Below are 12,770 nucleotides of genomic sequence, written 5' to 3'. Positions count from 1 at the left end.
TTTTTCTTTAAAAGGTACTGCCCAAACTTCTTCCTTGGATGGGCGAATTTGCAAAGGTCATCCAAATCCCCATGCTTTCACAGTGACTGTCTTCTTCTCTACCTCATTATGATATTGTCATCCATCTTCCCTGTCAATTCAACTAGGACTTTACTCTCCCTGTAACCTAGTAAATCCAGTACACTTTTTTCATTCCCCAGGTTCCAATTGGCTCTCTTCCTTCCCGTTTTGCCGTTTAAGTTGACATTCGTTGTCCCCTCCTAGTTCATGCTAGCAATCATCCGTCACAGTTATCTCTCAATTAGAGTTTTTATTCCCTTTCCTTCTCCATCCATCTTTTCATTCACCCCTCTCCAAACAGCACTCCTGATTCTTCCCCTTCCCTTTCATTGCCCATCTGCTTCACGCTTTTCTCCTCATTTCCACTTTTCCTGTACCTCATTTTCCCACTAACTTTTACTGCCACCTGTTTATATTTTAGTTGTCATTTGTTCTCTTTCATGGCTTTCCAATTCTCCCTTTCACTGTCATCCTTTTCCTTTCTTTTCCACTCATTCATTTCTTCATTGTTATCTATTCACTCACCTCTTTCATACCATCTGTTTCCCCGCCACCATTTTTCATTGCTATATGCAAAATCCCATTGTTTCCCCATACTCCTGCATAAGGATGTTAGCTAAAGTACCAGAGTAGGAACTGTTTCTCAAAAGAGTTCTTCCCTATAGTATGCAGAGGTCGCAATCTTAACCATTAGCACTAGATGGGAAAGAGACATGGGCTAGTTTCAGCACATGAGCCTTTGAGTCAAAAAAGAGCTAGACTGGGGACAGCCACCCTACTGCATTGACTTTTGTTAGTAAACACTGACACAGTGAGCAAGACCCAAAATGCTGACAAAAGGAAACACTGCCTGTAGGCAGGTAACCAAGCAATGCAGTCAGTGTTCTGCCTGGTTGGAACCTGAACTCCAAGTTACTGATTTAAAATTGCTAGTTGTAGAGTAAATGCAACATATGAGACAGACTAGGGAGTTTGAGAAGGGTCAATAACCCTGATAGCACATTACTGCAGTGCATAGCATAAAGAGAGTTTGAGCCCTAGTGTAATGAAAAAGCTACTTAGTTTGTTAAGTGTCTTCAGATCAGCATGTGGCATTCACCAGGATCTGAACTGCTTTCAAAATGTTGCTTTGCCATCTGTTCTCAGGTAATGACTTTTCAGGACATATGGCCATAGAACAGTACAAGGTCTGATGAGGAGATTTGAGAAATGCAAATCAGGGCACTAGGTGTCTCTGAGTCTTCTGAGCTTTGACATACTGCTTATGCAGGGTTACTGAAGGGAATACTGATGCCTAAAGCATAGGCAGTTTGAATGCTGATGGGTACATATTATACGAAAGTCCTGTATTTGCATGGTTCCCTCATGTTTTATTCAATTTTTTGCCAAAAGGCTGAAGCAAAAAGTAGTGTTTCACCATTACTGCAAATAGCTTTCCCAGAAGTTAAAGGGGGGTAGCATTCTACTGATTTACCATGCGGCAGTAAATGTCAGAAAAAAGGATTACCTGTGCCCTAACTAGGGTCTCTCTATCCTCTCTTATTGATGTCTTTTATGATTTATTATTAAATGCTAAGGGACTAAGTAGGAACGTGCATTTAAGTGTCAGCTTTGGCTCAGAGGTAGCATTACACCTCTGAGTCAAAAGATTGTGAGTTCAAGTCCCGATCCTATGCTTTAAGCACATAATCTAGGCTGACATCTTGTCAGAGGTGCCATCTACTGGATGAGATGTTAAGGTGAGATCCTGTCTGCCCTCTCAGGTGACCGTAAAGGATTTCGCAGCACTATTTGAAGAAGAGCAGGGGAGTTCTCCCGGGTGTCCTGGGCAATATTTACTCACCAACTAACATCACCTAAAACAAATAATCGAGTAATTTGGTTCACTGCTACTTGCGGGACCTCACTGTGCATAGACTGGCTGCCACATTTTCTACATTACAACAGTGACTCGCCCCATTCAAGCAAGGCAGTCCTGCTGACTCAGTTGGACATAAAAGACCCCATATTCACTATTCAAGAAAAAGCAGTGTAGTTCTCCCTTTGAGCTGGCTAACATTTATTCCTCAAGCACCAATGACAAAAAACAGATTATCTGGTCATTTATCGCAATGCTATTTGTGGCTGTGTGAAAATTGGCTGCTACATTTGCCTGCATTACAACAGTGTAATTGATTGTGCCCTATTTGGCACACCTTGATGGAATGAAATTCTCTTGAAAATGTAAGTACTTTCCTTTATGCTGCAGTTGCCTGCACTATACTCTAAACTGGCTTGAATCGCATCTCAATCATCAATTGGAGTGTGTTTCAGTGGGTTAACAACTGGGCAATAGTGATCATACTATATAATTAGGCTTAAAGTAATTATGGAAAGGGACAAAGAAAAATTAATGGTGAAAATACTAACTAGGAGAGAGCCAATTTCAGTGATTTGAGAAGGGTTAATGTTTCAAGTTGAAGACTTTTCATCTGAGCTGTAAGAAATTAGAGATTTTGCAGCTTTTAAGCAACTGCAAGACTGGGAAATAAGGGGCAGGGGACGGAGGAAAGAAAATAACAGAAGGGCAGGTTTGTGTTCAGTTGCGGGGGTGGGGAAGACAGGACTATTTATATGCCAAACTGATGCTGCAAGGCAAAAGGGGATTGTAATGGGACAAGTAGAGAAAGAAAAGGTGGGGTCAGAGGAGGCATTACTCTTAAACCATTACTAGCATCTGCTGTCTAAGAAAATGGGACTGTGGTTATGATCTAAAGTTGTGTTCAGTGTGGCTGTTAAGTGCTTAACTGAATGATAAGGAACAGCAGCAAAGCTGCTTGTTGTCTCATTTTCAACATTTTCTGTTTTTATGTTAGCTTGTTAAAGTTTGCATACAAAAAAAAGCTCATCATATACTGATCTTCTATCCCCCCACTATCATTATATTGCCTGAGGCCTTCTCTTGTTTGAAGATATTTCCCAGCAAGTACACGCTGGAGGCAGTAATTCTCCTTAGAAGAGGTTCTCGCCCACGGTATACAGTAGTCAGAATCACTTCAGATTAGGTAGGAGTGATGTTCATCAGTGAAAGGAGAAGGGGTGAGAAATGATGGGGAAGAATCAGAGCCACATTTGGTGCCCTGAGTTTGGGGTAGGGAGCTTGCTAGAATTAACTGAAGGGAAGAGTATAGTGACTGCAGTGTGGAGTAAAGAAGAAATCTTAACCTGGCAGAGAAAGAAGAAGGGGAACTGAGAGTAGGAAGGGCAGAGTGTCTCTCTGAGTGAGTGCAAGTTGAGTGGAGTAAAATATCTTTGTGAAATGGATCCAAATGGGATTCGGTGTCACTGTGATTTTAAGGCATGGAGGCAGAGACTTGAAGATTGCATGTGACAGTTTCTCGGGTATATTTTGTTTTCCCTTTCTCAACGAATTAAAAAGTTATGAATTGTGAAGCATTAAGTTGCATAGAATTAACCAAAATGTACCATTTGTAATAGGAATATTTAAAGCCTTCTAGAATAAAATCCTCCACTTTTGTTCCTTCAGAACTTGGGGATTTGCTCCTTTAAGCTTATGTTTTTTTCCCAATGTAAATAAGAAATGTTTGGTAAACCCACAGTTTAATTTACAAAGGCCATGCAATTAGATATGTTTTACATATAGTCAGGACCATCTTTGGGGGGTGGGGTTGGTCAGGGGGGTTGGTGTAATGCCAGCTTCTTACAAGCAATTGGTGAGCCTTTGCTTCATCTTATTCCTGTCTCTTTTCCCCTAAAATTTGAACCAGAGGGTGTGGCCCTTCTCTTAGGTAAAGGTCATAAAAATCAGGCTCTATGATTCAAGTGATCCAAAAAAAATCACTTTCAAGAAAAAGTGCTGTTTTAGCACTGTTATTAATCCATTGAGTCAGGTCAAGCATTTCACTGAAATAAATACACAGAAATGTACGGCCAATTACAAGCCTCCATGGTCCCATGGTGAGCAGTGAGTGCATTACGATAAGTCATCCATTTCAACACCAAGTCTGCTTAGCAAGTCATTTATCATAAGAATTGATTGTATTGAAGCCTAGGAGTATGATCTGGATGAAGCAATTGGAACGAGGTAAGTTTCATGCAGGAACTGGAGACTGATTGAACAAGAGAATGTTCTACAGCTAGCATGAAAAGACAGAAATATTCTGAGCATTGTGACCAAAGCTGAAAAGATACAACATTCCAGGCATCCATTGGGCACATTAATTATTCAATAAGCAACCCTCATGTCCCAGTAAAATGGTGATGCTCATGTTTATTCAGTGAAAGTCAACTCACTGCATGAATATCTAATCTAGCAGGAGCCTGAAGTGTATCCTCTATTTACGATTCACTGAGAGAAATAACGGCAGGGAATCAAAATTGATGGACTATAAGAGACTGCTGGTGATGTTACCGTTATGAACCCTTAATGTGTGCTTATCAAATTTTGTCTCCTATTTTAGCTTGCCAATAATTTTTGGGCTAATATTCCACCAGTATGACACCATATTAGCAAAATTACATCACGGTGGGGTTCTAATTGCTTTTCCTTTGGACTAAAAAAAGTTATTCTTACATGTTTATTACATCTCAAACATTTTCTCAGGCAATGAATGGTTATGAAGTGTGGGTAGTCGTTTCATTCTAAGTAAGCATAGCAGCCATTTTGCACACAGCAAGTTCCCAGAATGCAACAATGAGATGACTGACCAAGTGATTTGTTCATTAAATGTAGTTGAGAGACAAATGCTTGTCAGGACATCAGAAGAAAACATTAATCTTTCAAAAATATTGTCCTGGGATCATGAATATCGACCAGAATAGGGAGACAAAACCCCAGTTTGTTATCACAGGTGAAAGACGGCACTCCTACACTACTTGCCTGAAGAAACAGTCTAGATGCATTCATGTCCTGGAGAGCGGCTTGAACCTACAGCCATCTGATTCAGAAGTGAGAGTACTACCAACTTAGCCAAGCTGTAATTACTACAAGTACCTTAGATACTGTATTGTAATGGATTAATAGAATAGTTATGGCAATGAGTGACATAGGCCATGATGTAACAGTGACCTCAGCAGTCATGTGCCAGATGTAGCAGGCAGCACTCAGGGGAGATGTACTTACTCAGTAGCCCAACTTGTAAATAGTTTACATGGTGTCAATAAACCAGTCTGAAGTAACCACCTGAGTCAGGCTAAAGACTCTGTGTATAAGGTACTCCACACCATCAATATATGAAACATCGTAGCATGGTTGGTGGCACAAGTCTAACCAAGAGTTGGTGCAATTGATGGAACACCCACAGTCCTCAACTGAAACAAACCAATATCCTGCAAGTATACCTAAGCAGGAGGCCATCAGAATAGGGTAGCGATGACAGCAATCGACAAACAGTTACTGCCCCTATCCCACCCATTTGAAAATCTCGAAGTCCCGCACAGAGGCTGACATTGGAAGATGTAACAAGATAACTTCTAGCGGTAGCGAGCCTCCTGTGGTCTCTTTGCCAAAGAGCAGAAGCTCAAGCTTTGTTCATTCCTCTATGCCACAGGTCCTATCGTCAATACGATCCTTCTCAGACAGGGGGTAGAAGAGACTTCCACAGACTTCAAATCTATTTTAAAAGCCTTCAACGTGTTTTTTACTCCAAAGCATAGCATTGGTGCTGAGCAAATATGCCTCAACCATTGATCCCACAAACCTGGAATCCATTGAATTCCTCCTTACTGGCTCATTCTTGGTAGCTAGCCATTGCACACTTGAAAGGTGATTGCATACTTGACCGAACACTTCGCAGCACTAGTCAGACCAAGCCATGTAAGCAAAATCAGTCTCAACTGCTAACACACCACGCATCAGGGATGTCCGCTTGTCACTTAGGTCCAAACGCAGTAGTCAACTGGCCAAAAATGCAGGAAACCTACAACAGCCATCTTGAAGTTCTTATGCTGTGGGAAAAAGAAACAGCACAGATGGCAACATTACCCAGCAGGGCACTTTCAGCGTTTTTTGTTTATTTAGAACATGCAATAAGGGAGGAAAACAACAGAATAAATATGACTTAATGGTCACTAAGAACAGCAACCTCAAGCAAACGAATGCCATCTCAGACTTCCTGGGAGAAATACAAGACCTTTGCCAAGGCTTCTGGTCCATCACATTAGAAGTTAAAGCTTTTAAAACCAACTTTAGGCTTCATATTGGCACTGGTGTTTGCATATTGGCTGATCATGTAGCATGGCTCAACACAGTTCATGCCAGCGATCAGTCATCAAACTTCAAGGTCCAGGGGGAACGAACCTGCAGTATAAGGTCAGAACATAGCCGTAAGGGGCGTCAGACTACATCAGAGTCCATCTATATTCTGCATAACCAAAGTATCTACTCAGCCGGAATGCTTGCATGCAACTGGGCATCCTAAAAAAAGTGGATGAGGTCCTTCAACCAGACACCAAGACTGAATTCCACTAGGAATTCCTATGGCTCTTTCTAAGTCTAGATAAGCTAAAAAATGAATACAATATTACACTGCTCCCTGATGCCATGCCAGTGTGCTTACTTACCCCCAGGAGGGTATCACATCTCCTACTGTCAAAAGTCAAAGAGGAACTTGGCTGCATGCTGCACAGAGTTCACAGAACCAACCCAGTGGTGTTCAGGATTCATAATAGTCCCCAAACCAAACAGTCAACTCAGGCTGTGCGTTGACTGCACAAAATTAAACAAAGCAGTCCAGAGAAATGTCCAGCCAATGCATCTGTGGACAATAGTCAGTCAAAGCTTGCCGACATCATCCCCTTCACCAAACTTGATGCTAATAGCAGATTTTGGCAAATATCGCTCGACCAATGTTGAGCAACCTTGCCACATTGATCGCGACCTTTGGACATTTTTTTTGAACCATCTTCGCTTCGGCATCTCATCAGCTCTGAAGATATTCCAGCACACCATGTTCATGATCTTAGAAGGTAAACAAGGAGTCATTTGTCACTTAGATGACGCTCTTATCCACGGGTCCACAAGAGAGAAGCACGACCACAGGATTCAGGAGATTCTCAAGGCCCTACAAGAAGCAGGTCTCATATTGAATAACAAGAATGAATTCGCCAAAGCCACCATCAAATTTCTAGGGCAGATCATTCAAAGACAAGATATCAAGGCAGAACCACAAAAAACAAAAGCCATCAGTGACTTCCCTCAAACAAAGTGTGTCACAGACATCCAGAGGCTCCTCAGAATGGTAGATTAGGTTGGCAAATTTATTCCAAATCCCCAGCCACCATCAGAGAACCTTTAAGGGATCTTCTACAAGAAGGCCAGCAATGGTTTGAGGGCATTGAGCATATCAATGCATTTCATTGTATTAAAGAACGGCTGGTCTCTTCAGATGTGCTGGCTCATTATGGTCCAACGTTGCTCACAGTGGTGGTTGCCAATGCATTCTCAACAGGCCTTGGCATTGTTCTCATCCAAATCCAGAAGGATGGCAACAGGAAACCTGTATACTTAGCCTACAGAGTGTTGACAGAAACAGAGCAATGCAATCCATGTGACATGTGACATCATCCATGTGACAAGGCTCCTTGATTTCCTTCTATGTTTCTGGACATAGTGTGTTATGCCATCATAGAAACAGAAGCACTGGCTATCACATGGGCCAGTGAGACTACCTGATGGGTTTATCCTTCCACATCGAGACCAGTCACAAACTGCTTATTATACTTTTCAGTTCCATCGAGATAGTAAAAATGCTTCAACACATTCAAAGCATTATCAGTACACGGCTGTGTACGTTCCAGAAAAGTCACAAATCACAGCTGTTTGCTCTCTCCAGAGCTACAGTGGACCAAGCTACAGCTCAGGACTTCACACTTGTCTCTGAAGTTGTGGTAATTATGGGTTAATCTAATGTGCAATATACCTTTAAGAAGAATGCTGTTAAGGAAGATCACATGACCTTTAGTAACCAATAAAAGAGTAGCGCTGGCGACCGCTGTAGTTAGTAGTCAGTAGTATGGAGATAGGGTTTAAAGTGAAAGCAGACATGTAGTTGCTGCTGAGTGCCTTTGTAAATAAACAAAGGGCAGAAATTTGCGCTGAGTGAGCGGGCAGGAGCCCAACCCGCTCGAGCGTAAAATGACGCGCAATGACATTATTGTGCACTTGCGCAATATTTCAGTCGGTGGGCGCACGTGCGGTTCAGCAGCACACCCGCTGACAATTAACAGGCCTATTCAGGCCATTACAGTTATAATTGAATGAAATTCTTCGCTGCCCACTCAACCTTACGGTTGGCGGGCAGACAAAAAGGCTGAGTGGCCTTTGGATTTTTTAGGAAACCTCATCCACGGGTGGGTGAGGTTTCCAACAACAATTAGAAATTAAATTAAAATTTTAAAATTTTAATTATACCATGTCCCTGCTCATGTGACAGAGTCACAGTGCACACTCGCATGCATGCGTGAACATCCGCACTCACCCTCCTCCCGCCCCCACCCCAGCAGCACTGAGCACTGCTGTGTGCATTTCATGCTGGCTGGTCGTTAATTGGCCAGTCAACATGAAATCAATGTCAGGGCCCGATTGCAGGCAGCGGTTGGTTTTGTGGCCACTCCCTGGCTTGCCTGCCATGCCTGCCTGACAAGGGGAAAATCCTGCTCATAATGTTTTTCACCTGCTGATCAACTATTGTACCAACCCAGCCACCACTTACAACCAGTGTGCAATAAGGATCCACAAGATCCAACAAACTGGCAATGAGGAAAAAGCGAGGATAAAACAAGTTAACAGAAGAAATCAAGAGAAACTAAATCGGGCTGTACCTTACACAGTAATTGTAAGTAGAAGTTCCGTTCTAATTGACTAAATAACTTCCTCTCAGAATGCTGCAATTCAGAAGAATTGATCCTTTTGATCCAACCACAGACGATTGATCTCATTACATTGAACGCCTCATGTTATTTTTCCAAGAGAACAAGGTTATAGGGGAAGAGTAAGAGGTGAGCGATCTTCTTAACTACATGTGTGAATAAAGCCTATGGCTCTATTCAAAGGTTAACTGTACCCAGTGCCCCAAATTCAAAAGATTTTGATGAATTGGTGGACCTCGCTAATGGTCGCAATCAGCCAAAGCCTTTGGTAACGTGGCAGAGAAGACGCAACAATGCTCAATTTTCCAGGAGGCAGCAAACAAATACAAAAAAAGAGATGGAAGAGCTGAAGAATCAGCTAGACAAAGCCAAAGAGGCTTTGGAGGCATAAATTGAAGAATTTTATAAGAAGCAGAGATGATGAAATTTTGGGAGACTTAACAATTGAGTTCACTCAAATCGAGCTTGCATCTGAGAGAAGTCTGGCCAATATTGAGGTTTTTAAGGAAGATCACATGATCTTTAGCAACCAGTAGAAGAGTGGGACGGTCTACCTCTGTAGTTAGCAATCAGTAGTATGGAGATAGGGTTTGAAGTGAAAGCACACATGTAGTTGCTGTTGAGTACCTTTGTAAATAAACATAATGTTTTCCACCTAAAAAGTGTCTGCTATTCAACTCTATCGATAGTACCAACTCGGGCACCACTTACAACAAGTGCATGAAGAGGATCCACAAGGTCCAACAGAAGTGAAAGCATTCTCTTCAACAATCAGAAACTTCTTGCTGATCTCTGCCAGAAAGCTGCAAGACACCCAAAGAGCACATAAGGAGGAGGTGGAATGTGCCCAAATTTCTTTTTAAATTTGTTTATGGGATGTGGGAACTGCAGGTAGGCCAGCATTTGTTTTCCATCCCTAATTGCCCTTGAGAAGGTGGTGGTGAGCTGTCTTCTTGAACCAATGCATTCCATGCGGTGTAGGAACATCCACAGTGCTGTTAGGAAGGGAGTTCCAGGATTTTGAACCAATAACAGCAAAGGAAATGACAATATAGTTCGAAGTCAGGATGGTGTGTGGCTTGGAGGAGAACTTGGAAGTAATGATGTCCCATGTGTCTGCTGCCCTTATCCTTCTAGGTGGTAGAAGTCGTGGGTTTGGAAGGTGCTGTCAAAGGAGCCTTGGTGAATGTCTGAAGTGCATCTTGGAGGTAGTATGCACTGCTGCTACTGTGCGTTGGCGGTGGAGGGAATGAATGTTTATTGTAGGGGATGTTGTGCCAATCAAGTTGCTACTTAATCCTGGATGCTGTCAAGCTTTTTGAGTGTTGGAGCTGCATTTATCTAAGAAAGTAGAGAATATTCCATCACAGTCCTGAATTGTGTCTTGTAGATGAAAGACATATTTTAGGGAGTCGGGAGGTAAGTTACTTGCCACAGAATTCCCAGCTCATAATTATGCTACCAGAGCTAAATGGGACCTTGCTGCGGTGGTTTCTGGGACAGGACCGGTTTCATACTCAGGTACTGAAGCAGTCCATGTCCAAATGCAAGACTTGGACAATATTCAGGCTTGGGCTGATAAGTAGCAAGTAACATTTGCACTACACAAGTGCCAGGCAAAGACCATTTCCAACAAGAGAGAATCTAACCATCTATGCTTGACACTCATTGGCATTACCATCGCTGAATCCCCCGCTATCAACATTAACCAGAAACTGAACCATATAAATGCAATCTCTTTCTTTTCCAGGGATATTTTCACATTTTTGCCCGTAGCATATTCAGGTTCTCTTACACTAGATCAGAGAAGATATCACTGGGGTGGATTATCAAATATGAAATGTATTTCTTCCAGTCACCTCTGGCTATAGAATGGACAACTGACAACAGGCCAGGCATGAATAATTATATCGGATGTGGGTGTTGCTGACAAGGCCAGTATTTGTTGCCTATGCCTAATTGCTCTTGAATGGAATGATTTGCTGGGCCATTTCAGAGGGCAGTTAAGAGTCAATAACATTGTTATCAGTTTGGAGTCACGTGTAGGCCAGAGCAGGTAAGGATGGCAGATGTGCTTCCCTAAAAGACATTAGTGAACCATCTCCTTGTTTAAAGCTCATCTGTTATCTATTATATCACATGGGAGACTAAATAAATCAGGAGGAATGATATTCAGTACCTGAGCCCAGTGCAGTGTTCCTGGAATTAGGTACATTCATGCTCCCACTTTACTGAACTCCTAAGATCAGTCACTATTCTGATGTCACATGGAGGTCAAGTTCTTACCCAGATGAGGGAAAATCAGAAATTGAACTATTTTCAGTAGCACCTCTTTATAATTCCCAGCAGCTAAGCAAAACTGGAATCTAAGAACAGCTGTCATTATCATCCATGACAACAGATGAGATGCAGCCTGATGAAGTTAAAGCAAAGAGAGGTGGGGACAATTAAATTTGAAAGAAAAATCAATGAGGTATTTAACTCTAGGTAAAGGTAGATTTTGGACAAGCGGCAATTGGTCAGTTAGAAGGAGTACCCTTGATTTGTTGTCAAATGGCTTTTTGTCCTTCATACTTATTTGAAAGTAGAAAACAAGCAAGAACATTTTCTACCAGACACACAAATGTTACTGAATGAATTGCCAAATGTGTGGGAGGTTGAGGATGTGATTCTGAGCCTTGGCCTAGGAACCCCTGTAGCTGTTCCCTCTTAGTCCAAGAAATTTAAAAAATAATATATTTAGATATTTAAGTACTGAGAGTGCTTAGTATTCCAGCTTTAAAAAAAGGAAGATAGCAAGAGGTTATAAAATGTGACTGAGGGGCCTACATATTCCCTAACACCATCCAGAGATAATCAGAAATAATTCATCACTCAGAGATAATACAATTTCTGTACTTTCAAAAGGAACCTTTTATTCTTTGATAAGTGTTTGATTTTTCTCCTGTTGTGAAGGGCCTGAATTCTAACAGGTAAAGTAGTTGGAACTAGGTTAATATTTATGTAGAGGAGGAGGGATGTGCACCATTTTGCACGTATCACCATAAACACAATGGGCTGGATTTCGTGGCATCTGGGTGACTTTGTGGAGGTATAAAAATGGCGACCAGGTCCAATTCTGGGATTCCCGACCCCATTACCAGCACCCCCAATTTTCACCAGTGTGACTTAAGGGTATGGGCTGGTTTGGGTTGCAAGCCCACAACCTGTGCTCCTGACCTGGTCGGCCCTATTCCAGGGATAGGCACATCCTAGCCCTCCTCAATTTTCATTGAGTTGGACCAGCTTTTAATGGACTCGTGGCTCAAGGCACTTCAGGGGTGTCGTGAACCATTGTTTGGATGAGGGGACGTTTTGAAAGATAAATTCAAAAGGTCTCACCCATGCCAAGCTAAGGCCTTCTAACCACCCCATCTGGCCCATCATACCTTCTGTTATATTGTAATACTGGTGCTGCCAATAACTTTTCAAAGATTAATCAATACACACACAGGTGCAGACATGATTGAACATAGCAGCTCCTGTTTTATTTTAATTCAACAGCAGAACTAACAAGATGGACTCTGTGATCCCATAATGCACTGGTTTGCAAAGTACAGCAAGCTAAACAAGACAAAAGAGTATATAACATATCACTCCCCCCTTACTGGAAATGTCAATTCAAAAAAACATTTTATGAACTAGGGAAAGAGGGGAGACTGCCTCTATTCCCAGCTGAACTCGGGGATTATCCTGCGCGCCCCCCCCCCCCCACCCCCCACCCAAAAAAAAAGCATGGGTTCACCTTAATTATAACTCAGGCTCTCAGGAGGCCTTCCCTCTCGGTGCTTTTACAGAGTAAT

Source organism: Carcharodon carcharias, chromosome 6 (assembly GCF_017639515.1).
Source record: "Carcharodon carcharias isolate sCarCar2 chromosome 6, sCarCar2.pri, whole genome shotgun sequence".
Taxonomy (NCBI): Eukaryota; Metazoa; Chordata; class Chondrichthyes; order Lamniformes; family Lamnidae; genus Carcharodon; species Carcharodon carcharias.
This window is presented reverse-complemented; position numbering follows the sequence as displayed.